Source organism: Nicotiana tabacum, chromosome 10, assembly GCF_000715075.1.
Source record: "Nicotiana tabacum cultivar K326 chromosome 10, ASM71507v2, whole genome shotgun sequence".
In the NCBI taxonomy this organism is placed as follows: Eukaryota; Viridiplantae; Streptophyta; class Magnoliopsida; order Solanales; family Solanaceae; genus Nicotiana; species Nicotiana tabacum.
The window spans coordinates 104,745,953-104,758,510 of record NC_134089.1 but is presented as its reverse complement, the minus strand read 5'-3'; the positions used below and the strand labels follow the sequence as shown (position 1 = coordinate 104,758,510).

General features: G+C 40.4%; 1 long non-coding RNA gene across 1 annotated transcript; it reads right to left on the bottom strand.

The window, feature by feature from the left end:
- Positions 1-3,445: 3,445 nt before the first annotated feature.
- Positions 3,446-6,706, bottom strand: LOC142164885 (uncharacterized). Its single transcript, XR_012695967.1, has 3 exons — positions 6,143-6,706; positions 5,090-5,260; positions 3,446-4,028 (listed from the first exon to the last, which is right to left on the bottom strand). It is a non-coding gene; the product is annotated as an uncharacterized LOC142164885 (long non-coding RNA).
- Between the last annotated feature and the right edge of the window lie 5,852 nt (positions 6,707-12,558).

Here is a 12,558-nt window from a genome sequence, read left to right as displayed (position 1 = left end):
TTGCAAACATGGAATACCATCTTCTCACCCCCCACTCGGAAAGTCAACTCACCCGCTTCAACATCAACCAATGCCTTCCTCGTAGCTAGGAAAGGTCTACCAAGAATAATCAGCACTTCAAAGTCCACCTCACAATCCAATATGACAAAGTCGGCCAACAATATAAACTTATCCACCCAGACAAGTACATCATCAATTATGCCCAAAGGTTGCTTCATCGATCGATCTGCCATTTGAAGTCTCATTGAGGTAGGTTGAGGTTGTCCAATTCCCAAAGTCTTGAAGACCGAGTACGACATCAAATTTATGCTAGCCCCCAAGTCACAAAGGGCCTTGGCAAAATCTGCACTTCCGATAGTACAAGGGATAGTAAAAGCTCCAGGGTCGTCAAGCTTGGGTGCCATTGAATGCACTATAGCACTCACTTGATAAGTCATTTTAATTGTTTCACACTCCATCGACCTCTTCTTTGTTACCAAATCTTTCATAAACTTAGCATACCCCGGCATTTGCTCAAGTGCCTCCACCAAAGGCACATTGATTGTGAGGCTCTTCATCATGGCAATGAACTTTTTGGATTGATTGTCACTCTTTTATTTTGCTAACCGTTGAGGATAAGGTGGAGGTGGCCTAGGCAAAGGTGCCTTGGCCTTTGGTACAACTGGCTCGGGCATGTCAATCACGTGTTCCCTGGACGGGTTCACGACATCTTGAGTCTCTACCTCGGCTTCATCATCAATATCAATCCGCATATCATTGTTCATATTTTGATTAACCACATCATCAATAATCAAAGGCACATCATCATCACGTAGCTCAACATAATCCTCCACAATTCGCTTTTCTCTCGAGGCATGCACATCACCGCCTCTTCCACTCCTAGTTTTAACCGCCATCACATGGTTGTTATTCCCACCCTTCAGGTTCACTACCATATCACTTGGTAGAGCACCCTTGGGACGAGTATTCAAAGCTTGAGAAATTTGCCCTAGTTGCACCTCCAAGTTCCGGATAGATGTATTATGAGAAGCCAATTGCGCATCGGAATCTTGGTTCTTTTTAATCATTTGCTCGAACATGTTCTCAATTCTCCCCATATCACTCCCGGAAGAACTCGGACCTTGAGAAGGAAAGGGGGTGGATTGTTCGGTTGTTGGTACATGGGGGGCCTTTGAAAGCCTTGCCCCCGATTGCCTTGGTTCCCGCTATTATTCCACCCTCCTTGATTGTTGTTGTTGCTCCAATTATCGTTGTTCCCATTCCAATTGCCTTGATTGTTACTTTGATTACCCCAATTGTTGTTTTGATTGTTGTTGTTCCAATTGCCACACCTTGTTGTTGATTGCCCTAATTTCCTTGGGGATGCCATTGTTGATTCGAAGAGTTGCCTCTATTCCTTTGGTAGTTATTGACATATTGGACCTCTTCGCTTTGATCACCATAGCACTCATTTGAATAACCACCACCATAATTGTTGTTGTCATATTGTTCACAATTACCTTGAGGTTGTTTCCCTCTTTGCCTCCTTTTCAACATAGAAACACCTTCCATTGCATTGACTTGGCGCGAGTTTTGGACTTGTTGCAATTGAGCCTTTGCCAATTGATAGTTATTGTAAGCTCGGCAATAGCTTGGCCATGATCGTGCAATTCCTTGTGCAAATAGATGATCGTGGGGTCACCTTGGGGCACATTTGCTTGGATTTGCCATGCCGAAGAGGTGTCGGCCATTTCATCAAGTACATCACATGCCTTTTGGTAAGAAAGTTTCATAAAGTTCCCTCTGGCCAATTGGTTCACAATGCATTGATTCGTGGTGTTGATGCCCCGATAAAAGGTTTGTTGAATCATAGCCTCAGTTATGTCGTTATTAGGGCACTCTTTCACCATTGTTCTCAATATTTCCCATATCTCGTGCAAAGGTTCCGCTGGCTCTTGCTTGAAGGCTAGAATTTCATCCCGAAGAGCCGCCATATGACTTGGAGAAAAGAAATTGGCAATAAAGTTGTCCGCCAATTCATCCCATGTTGTAATAGAATAATTGGGGAGCCTTTCTAACCAATCCAATGCTTTACCCCGAAGAGAGAACGGGAAAAGCCTCAATCTCAACGCATCCTCGGACACGTTTGTCTGCTTGCTATCCCAGCATGTATCCACGAACCCCTTCAAGTGCTTGTAGGCATTTTGATCGGAGGCACCCGTGAAATACCCTCTTTGCTTGAGCAAGGTCAACATTTGTGATTTGAAAGTTCCCCGCCCGGATTCGGGGAGGAACAATAGCACTGGCGTATCCTTGATTTGGTAAAACTCTGGGAGCCACTCTCGGCGGTGGTGGAGGAAGGTCTGGAATATTGTTGTTCTCATTTGCATTTACATTAGCATTTCGGCCTCTCCGTGGAACTTGAGGTAAGACCTCATCTTGTTCTAGATCCTCTACCTCCTCCCCCGTTATCACATGCCGAGAGGGTCATTTGAATTAAGAGGCATTTGTACCTGATTGATCGACACAAACAAAATTAGTAAACAAGAAGGAAAGAGAAGCAAAACACAAAACTAAATAAACAGATAGTCAACACCGTAAGCTCCCTGGCAACGGTGCCAAAAAGTGATCGCTGCCAACTCGACGCTACACTAAGGTAGGAAGAGCGGGTCGCAATAGCTTTTACCCGATATGAGGGTCGGGATCGATTTCCTCAGGGAGCTAGTAGTGGAGTTGGATTGTCTGTCTAGCCTAGAGATGTGTTTGTACTCCTAATGTCACTTCAAACATTTTTGGGTTTTCGAATTATAACTATTTTTATAAAAACTATTGATTAACACTAAATTATGCTACGAGAATATTGCTAAGTTGTATCTAATGGGAAGAAGGGCACTAGGGTCGTGACACTACCTAGGTGGCTAATTGACGGGTAGATGTTACTAAGGTTCGATTGACATAATTGGGGCTTATGCTATAACCGTTGCACAATTTTACCCACTCTCACACCTCTCAGTAGAGAGAGTGATTTTGCCCAATTGACTCTCTCGAGACCAAATGGGTAGGCAAATTCAACCAAGCAACTAGGGTTCAAGTAGGGTAATTACTCTCTCGAGGTTTAACCCGTTAATTGAGACTATCATTTCTTATGAGTCCATCCCAATTCCTTATTGGATCAATTTTGGGGTCATAGACTCTCTTTCTCAAGAAAAGTTAAACCCACAAAGCTTGAATCAGTATTTGCAACCACCAATTCTAGATTAAAACATAAAATCAACCCAAATAGTAAATACCCATAGTCAATCTAACACTAGATGACAACACCCATCAATTACCCACACTAGGGTTGAGCCACAAGCCTATCTAATGGGTTTAGCTACTCATGTTAGATAAAGAAACTGAAGAAATAGATGAAGAACTAAACATATTAATTAATTACTAAAATTAAACTACAAGAATCTATCGTAAATGTAAAGCAAAAGTGCAAAAAATGGCTACAAATAACATTCTTAGGAGCGTAGCTCACGTCTAAATACAAAAGATGACCTAAAAATGGTAAAATGTTCTATTTACACTAGGCTGGAAAAACTGGACAAAAATACCCATACGGGGTCAGTGCGGGCCGCACTAAATGGACCGCGGCCACACTGGGCTCTTTGACTTTGACTTTTGCTTCTCTGAACTTGGACTCCGCGGACCGCGTAGAATGGACCGCGGCTGCGGAGGAAGCTAGCGCGGTCCACGCAATCACGACCGCAGACCACATGGAATTGTCTTTGCAAACTTTCATCTCTCTGAATCTCATGACCGCGGACCGCACAAAAGAGTAGTGCGGCCGCGAAGCCTTCACCGTGGACTACGAGATGTGTACCGCGGCTGCGTTGCCTCTAGCCTGGTTTACCAACTCTCTGAACCACCTAGTGCGGCCGCATTCAACTTTGCGCGGTCCGCACTAGGCCTTCTTTCCTTAGATTTCTTGGTTTTTGATACTTGAGCAGGTTTCACTCCTTTTTGAGCCGATCTTTGACATTTCGTCACTTTGTCGATCAAACCTGCAATCAAGCACAACTTGTGAGCCATTTACGACTATTTTGTAACAATATATGATCAAAGGATAGGCAAGTAGGGGCATAAAACATGTTAAAATCCTAACTTATCATGTATATACACAAGAGCTTTGATGTACAATGTCGTAATCCTTTAGTAAATTGTTCACTTGATCATTGAAGAATTCTGAATCATTGCCTGTTCTAAACTGATTTGTGACAAACATTAGGAAGTCCCTTTAATACTACAATAACATCTACTTTGGCAGGCATTAATAAAATCTAGGTATATATAGAGAAATCATCTATTAGAGTCAAGAAGTAGCTTTTACCATCATGAGTGAGAATTTTGTAAGGGTCCCAAACATCACCATGCACATGATCAAAGGGATTAACAGAACCAGTAGTGCTTAGAAGAAAAGGAAGTCTTACTTGTTTAGCAATATGGCATACACAACAAATCTGATCCTTTAGCTGAGTCTTACACAAACCATCTATATTTTTCAAGACTTTTAAAAGAGCATGCCCTGTTCTTCTATGCCAAAGAGATATATGATCAATCTTATTCTTATTAATATAACTACCTTCACTGTCACCAGTTGAATTTGAGATGATATTTACAGATGAATGATTGAGTGTATTCTTGTTCTCAGCTACCTGTTGTGTACTTGAGTTACCTCTGTTTATCAGAATATAGAGATCATACGCTTCTGTACCAATCCCTATTACTTTCCTACTTGAGAGTTCCAAAAATAAACAGAAATCATATAAAATTACTGCACAACATTCTAACTTCTTATTGATCTTTGACATTGACAGTAGGTTGTATTTGAATTCGGGGACATATAGTACGTCTCCAATTATTTTATCCTGAAATATATGAGATTCTCCTGTCTTAATGATAGCAACATGTTCTCCATTAGGTAAATGAACTTTATTATTACTCATTTGTGACTGTTCCTTAAATTTGTGAAGTAGACTCAACTTGTGTACCATATGATTGGTTGCCCCTGTATCTATTATCCAGTTATTGTCAACTATATTAGACATTAGAGCAGTAGTAATACTTGATGTCCCCATTTATGCTGCATTAGCCATAGGTTCTCCTTCCTTCCATTTGTTGAACATCTGCATAATCTGATTATATTATTATGGAGTGAAGAACTGAGCTAGAACTGGTGGTGTGGAGACAGATGCTTCCTGCTGAGATGAGCCTTGTGCTTCAGATGCCTGATTTCCTGCATTACTCACATTGTTAGCATAAGCGTTGGGTGGTCCTCATTTCTTCTTGTACTTGAATTCTGATGGATATACATGTAACTTGTAATAATTGTCCCTTGTGTGGCCTTTGAGCTTGCAGTAGTCACACTGAAGTACAAGCCTTCCGTAGTCAAAGTTTTTTTTTAGGTTTGTAACTGCTGTTACCACCATTATTGTTATTCCCTCTACTACTTAGCAGAATAGTGGAATCATTGCCATCAATATCAATACTAGTATTGATCCCACCATTTCCATTCTTCCTTTGGCTCTCTACTCTCTACATTCACTATCATAGCATAGGCTTGATTTATATTTGGAAATGGTCGTTCCATAAGAATTTGATCTTTTGCATTCTCATAGGACTCATTCAGGCTAGTTAAAAATTTATATAGCTTTTGTAATTGATAATGCTCAACATGTCAGATAGATTCTGGGCATCCACATGAGAGAGGCAGAGCAAGCGTCTCATATGCATCCCATAGCTCCTTAAGTTTTGAAAAGTACATAGACACATATGATATACCCTGAGTAAGGGCAGCGATTTTTTTTGTGCAAATAACAAGCTTTGGAGGTATTTACCTTATCAAGCCTCTCTTTGAGGTCTTCCCAGACTTTATGTGTATCAGAAACATAGATCACAATGCTAATTAGATTTTGAGACACAACGTTCGTTATCCAAGCTAAGACAATAACATTGCATCTGTCCCAGAATTTATGTAGACTAAGATCATACATTTCTTTTTTATATGTTCTTAGAATAAATCCTAGTTTATTTTTACCATTCAGAATAATTTTCATCAACCTACTCCAAATAGAGTAATTTTCAGAATCTTGAAGCTGTATTGAAATAAGAACAGAACCTTGTGTTTTTGAGGGATGAATGTACAGAGGATGATTGTGATGTACCAAATCTTGATGTTGAGTGTTCGACATCCGAGTTGCAGTCGGAACCTGAGAAGCCAAGAAAGTAAAAATTCCTTTGTCATTCAATTGCAATTGATTGATTCACACCAAAATTGTGTCAACAAGCACGATTAGAGTAGATTAGAGTCTACAAGGCCCCAAGTCGCTGAAGATTCCTATTGCCAGATCTATGACCCCTCTATTCAGATCTAAAATTTCTAGCCAATAACATAAAAGAAAGAGAGACGAAGAGGTGGAACTTCAAAGAACGAGTCGCTGCCCGATCGGTTATCTCCTCTGGAGATAGCGACAACAACTTCATGAAGCGTGAGGGAGACGAGTGAAAGAGTGAGCAAATGAGACAGTAGTGGTGGGATGGCCTTTAGCCAGTGGATCTGACGATTTTACCGGCGAGCTTAGCCGGTGGAAATGGAGTTGGCAAGCGTCTCTCATTATTGAGAGAGAAATGAGAGAGAGAGAGATTGGGGGTTGGCGGCTGATTGTAAGGAATGAGGGTGGAGTGTTATATTAGATCTTGGGGGAGATTTACAAATTTGATGGGTCTTCCCATTATATAGCAAAGATAAAATAAAATATTAAAGAATATGAAAATAAAATATGTGGTTCATGTTTTTAGTGAAAAAATAAATGTAAAATAGGAAGAAAAGCATGTGGTTGAAATCAAAAGGTGCCATGCCACATCAATCTCTCATCAATGTTATGTCACATCACATGACATGTCACATGAGTGTCATGTCATGTCAATATCTAGTTACATCAAATATCACGTCGCGTCAATATCTTGTAACATCGGATGTTGACGAGACATTGAATTTGAACGGACTTGATCTGTATTTTGAAATCAATTCTACTGGTTTTGATATAATTAAATAGAATGTGCTACAAAATAAAATATAATTTTTAAGCAAAAATATTATAGTATTTATTTAAAATATAACTACTACAATGGTATTGTAGTAATTTTTTTTAAATGACAATAAATTGATAGAATATCCTACTATTTGAAAAAAATAGGACAATTATCAATAAATTATTTGAAATTTATAAAAAATACACAAAAATGGTAGTATTTAACTTATTGCAATAAAATGATTGAAATTCTTATATTTTATAAAAATAAGAATAATTATCAATACACTGCATTAAAGTTAAATAATGTGCAAAAACTACATTTTGAGTATTGCAATAAAATGATAGAAATTCTTATTTTTGTAAAAATAGGAATAATTATCAATAAGTTGCATTAATGCTAAATAATGTGTAAGAACTACATTTTAATCATTTTTTGACAAGGAAGCCCATAGAATTTAATTTTTCAATATGGAGGGTCAAAATTGACTGTCAACAAGCTCAACAATTAGATCAACTATCTGACAATGCTGATTAGGAGATTCAAATCCAGCAAGTGGGCCAGGAAGTTGAAGTTGCCAATGAGAGAATCCTAGACTTGCAACTCAGAAGGACTGGCAGAGGATCAAGACCTTCACTTTGGACCAAGGACTATGTTTGTCCAGCTATGAAGACTTCCTCTTCAACATGTACCCTATATCAAACAACTTAAGTTATGACTCTCTGCAGTATCCATAAATATTGAACCAATATCCTTTATCGAGGCAATGAAGGATCAGAGGTGGGTTGATGTTATGCAGGCTGAGATAGATGCATTGGTAAGTAATAACACATGGGAGGTAAATACTATTCCCAAAGGTAAAATACCCATTTGGGTATGAAAAATCAAGCATAAGTCAGATGGGATAGTAGAGAGGTACAAGGCAAGGTTAGTTGCCAAGGGATATAGCCAACAAGAAGATTTGGTGTCACGATCCAGATTTTCCACCCTCAGGAGTCGTGATGGCACCTACTAGTGAAATCTAGGCAAGCCAACTATTCCGATTTATTTACCCTTTTTATTTTAAACCTCTTAACAATTTTAAGTCAACATATCATAAACATCGGAAAATAATAATGTGGAAGAAGGAAATTTAACAATTTAAGCTAATACCAAAATGTATTCATAAACATAACCACCCAGAACTGGGGTCAAAAACTCACGGACTATCTAGGAATACTACAAATAGGGTCCGAACAAAATAAATACATGTCTGTCTCTAAAATAGTAAAGAACAGAAGAAAACTAGATAGGGAGGGGATGCCAAGGACTGTAGACGCCTGCAGGACTATCTCGGATCTCCTGATGGACTAAAGGCAGCAACCCCTAGCTAAGGTCCGTATGCTCCAGTAGCGATATCTGCACACAGTGTAGCGTGTAGTATCAGCATAACCGACCCCATGTGCTGGTAAGCGTCAAGCCTAATCGGCGAAGTAGTGACGAGACTAGGACAAGACTACCAACTAAACCTGTGTAGTTTAAAGCATATACGACAAATAATAATAACAACGAAAACTAGTAGCTAAAGATGGGAAGGGGAAATATGCTGCAGAGGAATATCACGTACCAACAGTTACTCAGGAGAAAAGCATAAAGAACATTTTAAAGTTCGCATCAGTAAGAATAAGAAAACAATAGCAAATCAATATCCACTTTTATTCTTTATTGTAGCGGTGCGCAACCCGATCCAAATCATATAACACTATTGTAGCATGCGACCCGATCCAAATTATATATCACTGTTGCGGCGTGCAACCCGATCCAATCATATATCACTAATGTGGCATGCAACCCGACCCCTCCTATCCTCCCTTATTGCTCCATGTTGTGGCATGCAACCCGATCCTATATAATATTGTTTCAGCGTGCAACCCGATCCCAATATACAATTCAACACCAATCACAAAAAAATCCCGACAAGGGAACAATAAGGAAACAATAATATCCCAACAATCAAATCAACAATGAGAATAAACACATCCCGACAAAGGAACTAATAGTAAGAATTAAATACGTCCCGACAAGGGAATCAGCTATAACCAAACTTATACCAACATTTAACTTCACAAATGAAACCTCAACTGGAACCAATATTCAACCATAAATAAATACCACGAGAATAATCATTATTCTTGCCTAACACGGAGAATCAATAACTTAGACATTTGTAGTATTTATTAAGAACACAACGATTACAATTTAAAATTCACGGGCATACTTGACAACGGCGTATAGATACTCGTCACCATACCTACACGTCGTACACTACTCTAGCACATAGCAAAATAAAGCACAATACCTAATCCCTCAAGCTAAGGTTAGACCAAAGACTTACCTCGAACTTCTATGGCCAACTCTAGCCTCAAACACCACTTTTCCTTTAGAATTCGCCTCCAAATTACTTGTATCTAGCCCAAATTAATTTAACAACATCAATAAATGCTAAAGCATTCAACCCAATGCTAAATTATAGATTTTCTATACCAAAAAGTCAAAAATTGACCCTAGGCCCGCTTGGTCAAAACTCGAGGTTCGGATCAAAACCCGATCACCCATTCACCCACGAGCCCAAATATGTAATTAGTTTTGAAATCCGACCCCAAAACAAGGTCTAAATTCCAATTATTCAAAAAGCTCTAACTCTACCCAAATTCCTAATTTCTACCATAAAAACTCCTGATTTTGATTAAAAAGTGATGAACATAGTTGGGTAATTGAAAGAGTAGGTTTAGAATTGATTACCAATACTTTGGGATGAATTTGTGTGAAGAGAATAGACTCTAAGTCTTGGGAGTTCGAAAATGTGGAGTAAATGGGTTATGCCTATTTTTTCTACTGTTTTTAAAAGACTGGGCAAACCTTAATTGCGTTCGCGATGGGCCTGGCGCGTTCGCGATGGGTCAGGTCCAAATGGCCTTCGCGTTCATGTTGGGTGACACGCATTCACGGATCTTTAGCTCCTTAGGCCTTCACGTTCGTGGTCAAAGGGTCGTGTTCGCGTAGAACAAATTGAACTCCCTCCCCCAGGCCCACTAACCCTATGCGTTCGCGAGAGCCTGAATGCGTTCGAGAAGGGCAACTCCCTCAATGCTTCGTGTTCGCATCCTGAGCTCCGCGTTCACGAAGAACAAACTGACACCTAAGGGAATTGCCTTACGCGTTCGCGAGCGAAGCCACACGAACGCGAAGAAGAAAATCACTGAGCACCTGAGATAGCAAAATCTACAACTTTTCTAAGTGTAAAAACATCCCGAAACCTATCCGAAACTCACCCAAACCCTCGAGGCTCCAAACCAAACATGCATACTAACTCAAAAAACTCGTGCGATCAAATCGCCAAATTAACATCTTTAACAACGAATTTAGCACCAAAATCAAAGGAAAATTTCAAGAACTCTTAAGTTCAAATTTTTACAATCGAGGGTCCGATTCGCGTCATATCAAGTCCGTTTCTTACCAAATTTTACAGGCTCGACTTAAATACCATGTAAGACCTGTACCGGGCTCCGGAACCAAAATCGGGCCCGATACCAGCCAATTCAAACACATTTAAATTTCTAAAAACTCTTATAATTTCAGTTAAATAATTTTCTTAAAAAATTCATTTCTCGGGTTTGGGACCTCAGAATTCCATTTCGGGCATACGTCCAAGTCCCATATTTTTCTACGGACAGTCCGGGATCGTCAAATTGCGGGTCCGGGCCTGTTTACCCAAAATGTTGACCAAATTCAACTTAAATTCAATTTTAAAGGCCAAATTACGATTTTCATCAAATTTTTACATAAAATCGTTCCGGATATACGCATGAACCGTGCACGTAAATTGAGGTGAGATAAAAGGAGGCTTTTAAGGCCTCGGAACACAGAATTTACTTGTAACTCAAGTGATGAGCTTTTGGGTCATCACATCCTTCACCTCTAAAATAACCGTTCATCCTCGAACGGACATAGAAAAGAAGTACCTGAGTCGGGGAAAAGATGAGGATATCGGCTTCACATATCGAACTCGAACTCCCAGGTAGCTTCCTCGGCAGGCTGACCTTTCCACTGAACAAGAATAGAAGGGTAACTCTTCGATCTCAAATGATGAACTTGCCGGCCAAGAATGGCCACTGGCTCCTCCTCATAGGTCAGATCCTTGTTCAACTGGACAGTGCTGAAGTCTAACATGTGAGATGGACTGCTGTGATACTTTCGAAGCATGGACATATGAAACACTGGGTGCACAGCTGATAAACTCGGCCGCAATGCAAGTCTGTAAGCAACCTCTCCCACTCGATCAAGAATCTCAAAAGGACCAATGAACCTAGGGCTTAGCTTGCCCTTCTTCCCAAATCTTATCACGCCCTTCATGGGCAACACCTGGAGCAACACCCGCTCTCCAACCATAAATGCCACATCACGAACCTTGCGGTCGGCATAACTCTTCTGCCTGGACTGAGCTGTACGAAGCCTGTCCTGAATGATCTTCACCTTGTCCAAGGCATCCTGAACTAAGTCTGTACCCAACAACCGAGCCTCTCCCGGCTCAAACCATCCAACTAGCTATCGACACCGCCTGCCATATAATGCCTCATAGGGAGCCATCTGAATGCTCGACTGGTAGCTGTTGTTGTAGGCAAACTCTACTAAAGGCAAGAACTGATCCCACGAACCTCCAAAGACCATAACACAAGCTCAGAGCATATCTTCCAAAATCTGAATAGTACGCTCGGACTGCCCGTCCATATGCAGATGAAATGTTGTGCTCAACTCGACCCATATGCCCATATAACGCTGAACTGCCCTCCAAAAATATGAGGTAAACTGCGTACCTCGGTCAGAAATGATAGACACGTGCACACCATGAAGACGAACAATCTCTCTGATATAGATCTCCGCTAACCTCTCAGAAGAATAAGAGACTGCCACAAGAATGAAATGCGCTGACTTAGTCAGCCTATCAATAATAACCCACACTGCATCGAACTTACTCTAAGTCCGTGGGAGTCCAACAACAAAGTCCACAGTGATACGCTCCCTCTTTCACTCAGGAAGCTCAATCCTCTGAAACAAACCACCAAGTCTCTAATGCTCGTACTTTACCTGCTAACAATTCAAACACCGAGCTACATAGGTAACAATGTCCTTCTTCATCCTTATCCACCAATAATGCTGCCGCAAATCCCGATACATCTTAGCGGCGCTCGGATGAATAGAATACTGAGAACTATGGGCCTCATCTAGAATCAACTCACGAAGTCCATCCATATTAGGCACACAAATACGACCATGTATCCTCAGAACTCCATCATCTCCAACTGTAACCTGCTTGGCACCTCCGTGCCGCACTGTGTCTCTAAGGACAAGAAAATGAGGATCATCATACTGCCGATCTCGGATATGCTCAAATAATGAAGAACTAGCGACTGTGCAAGCTAGAACGCTGGGCTCAGAAACATTCAACCTCACGAACTGATTGTC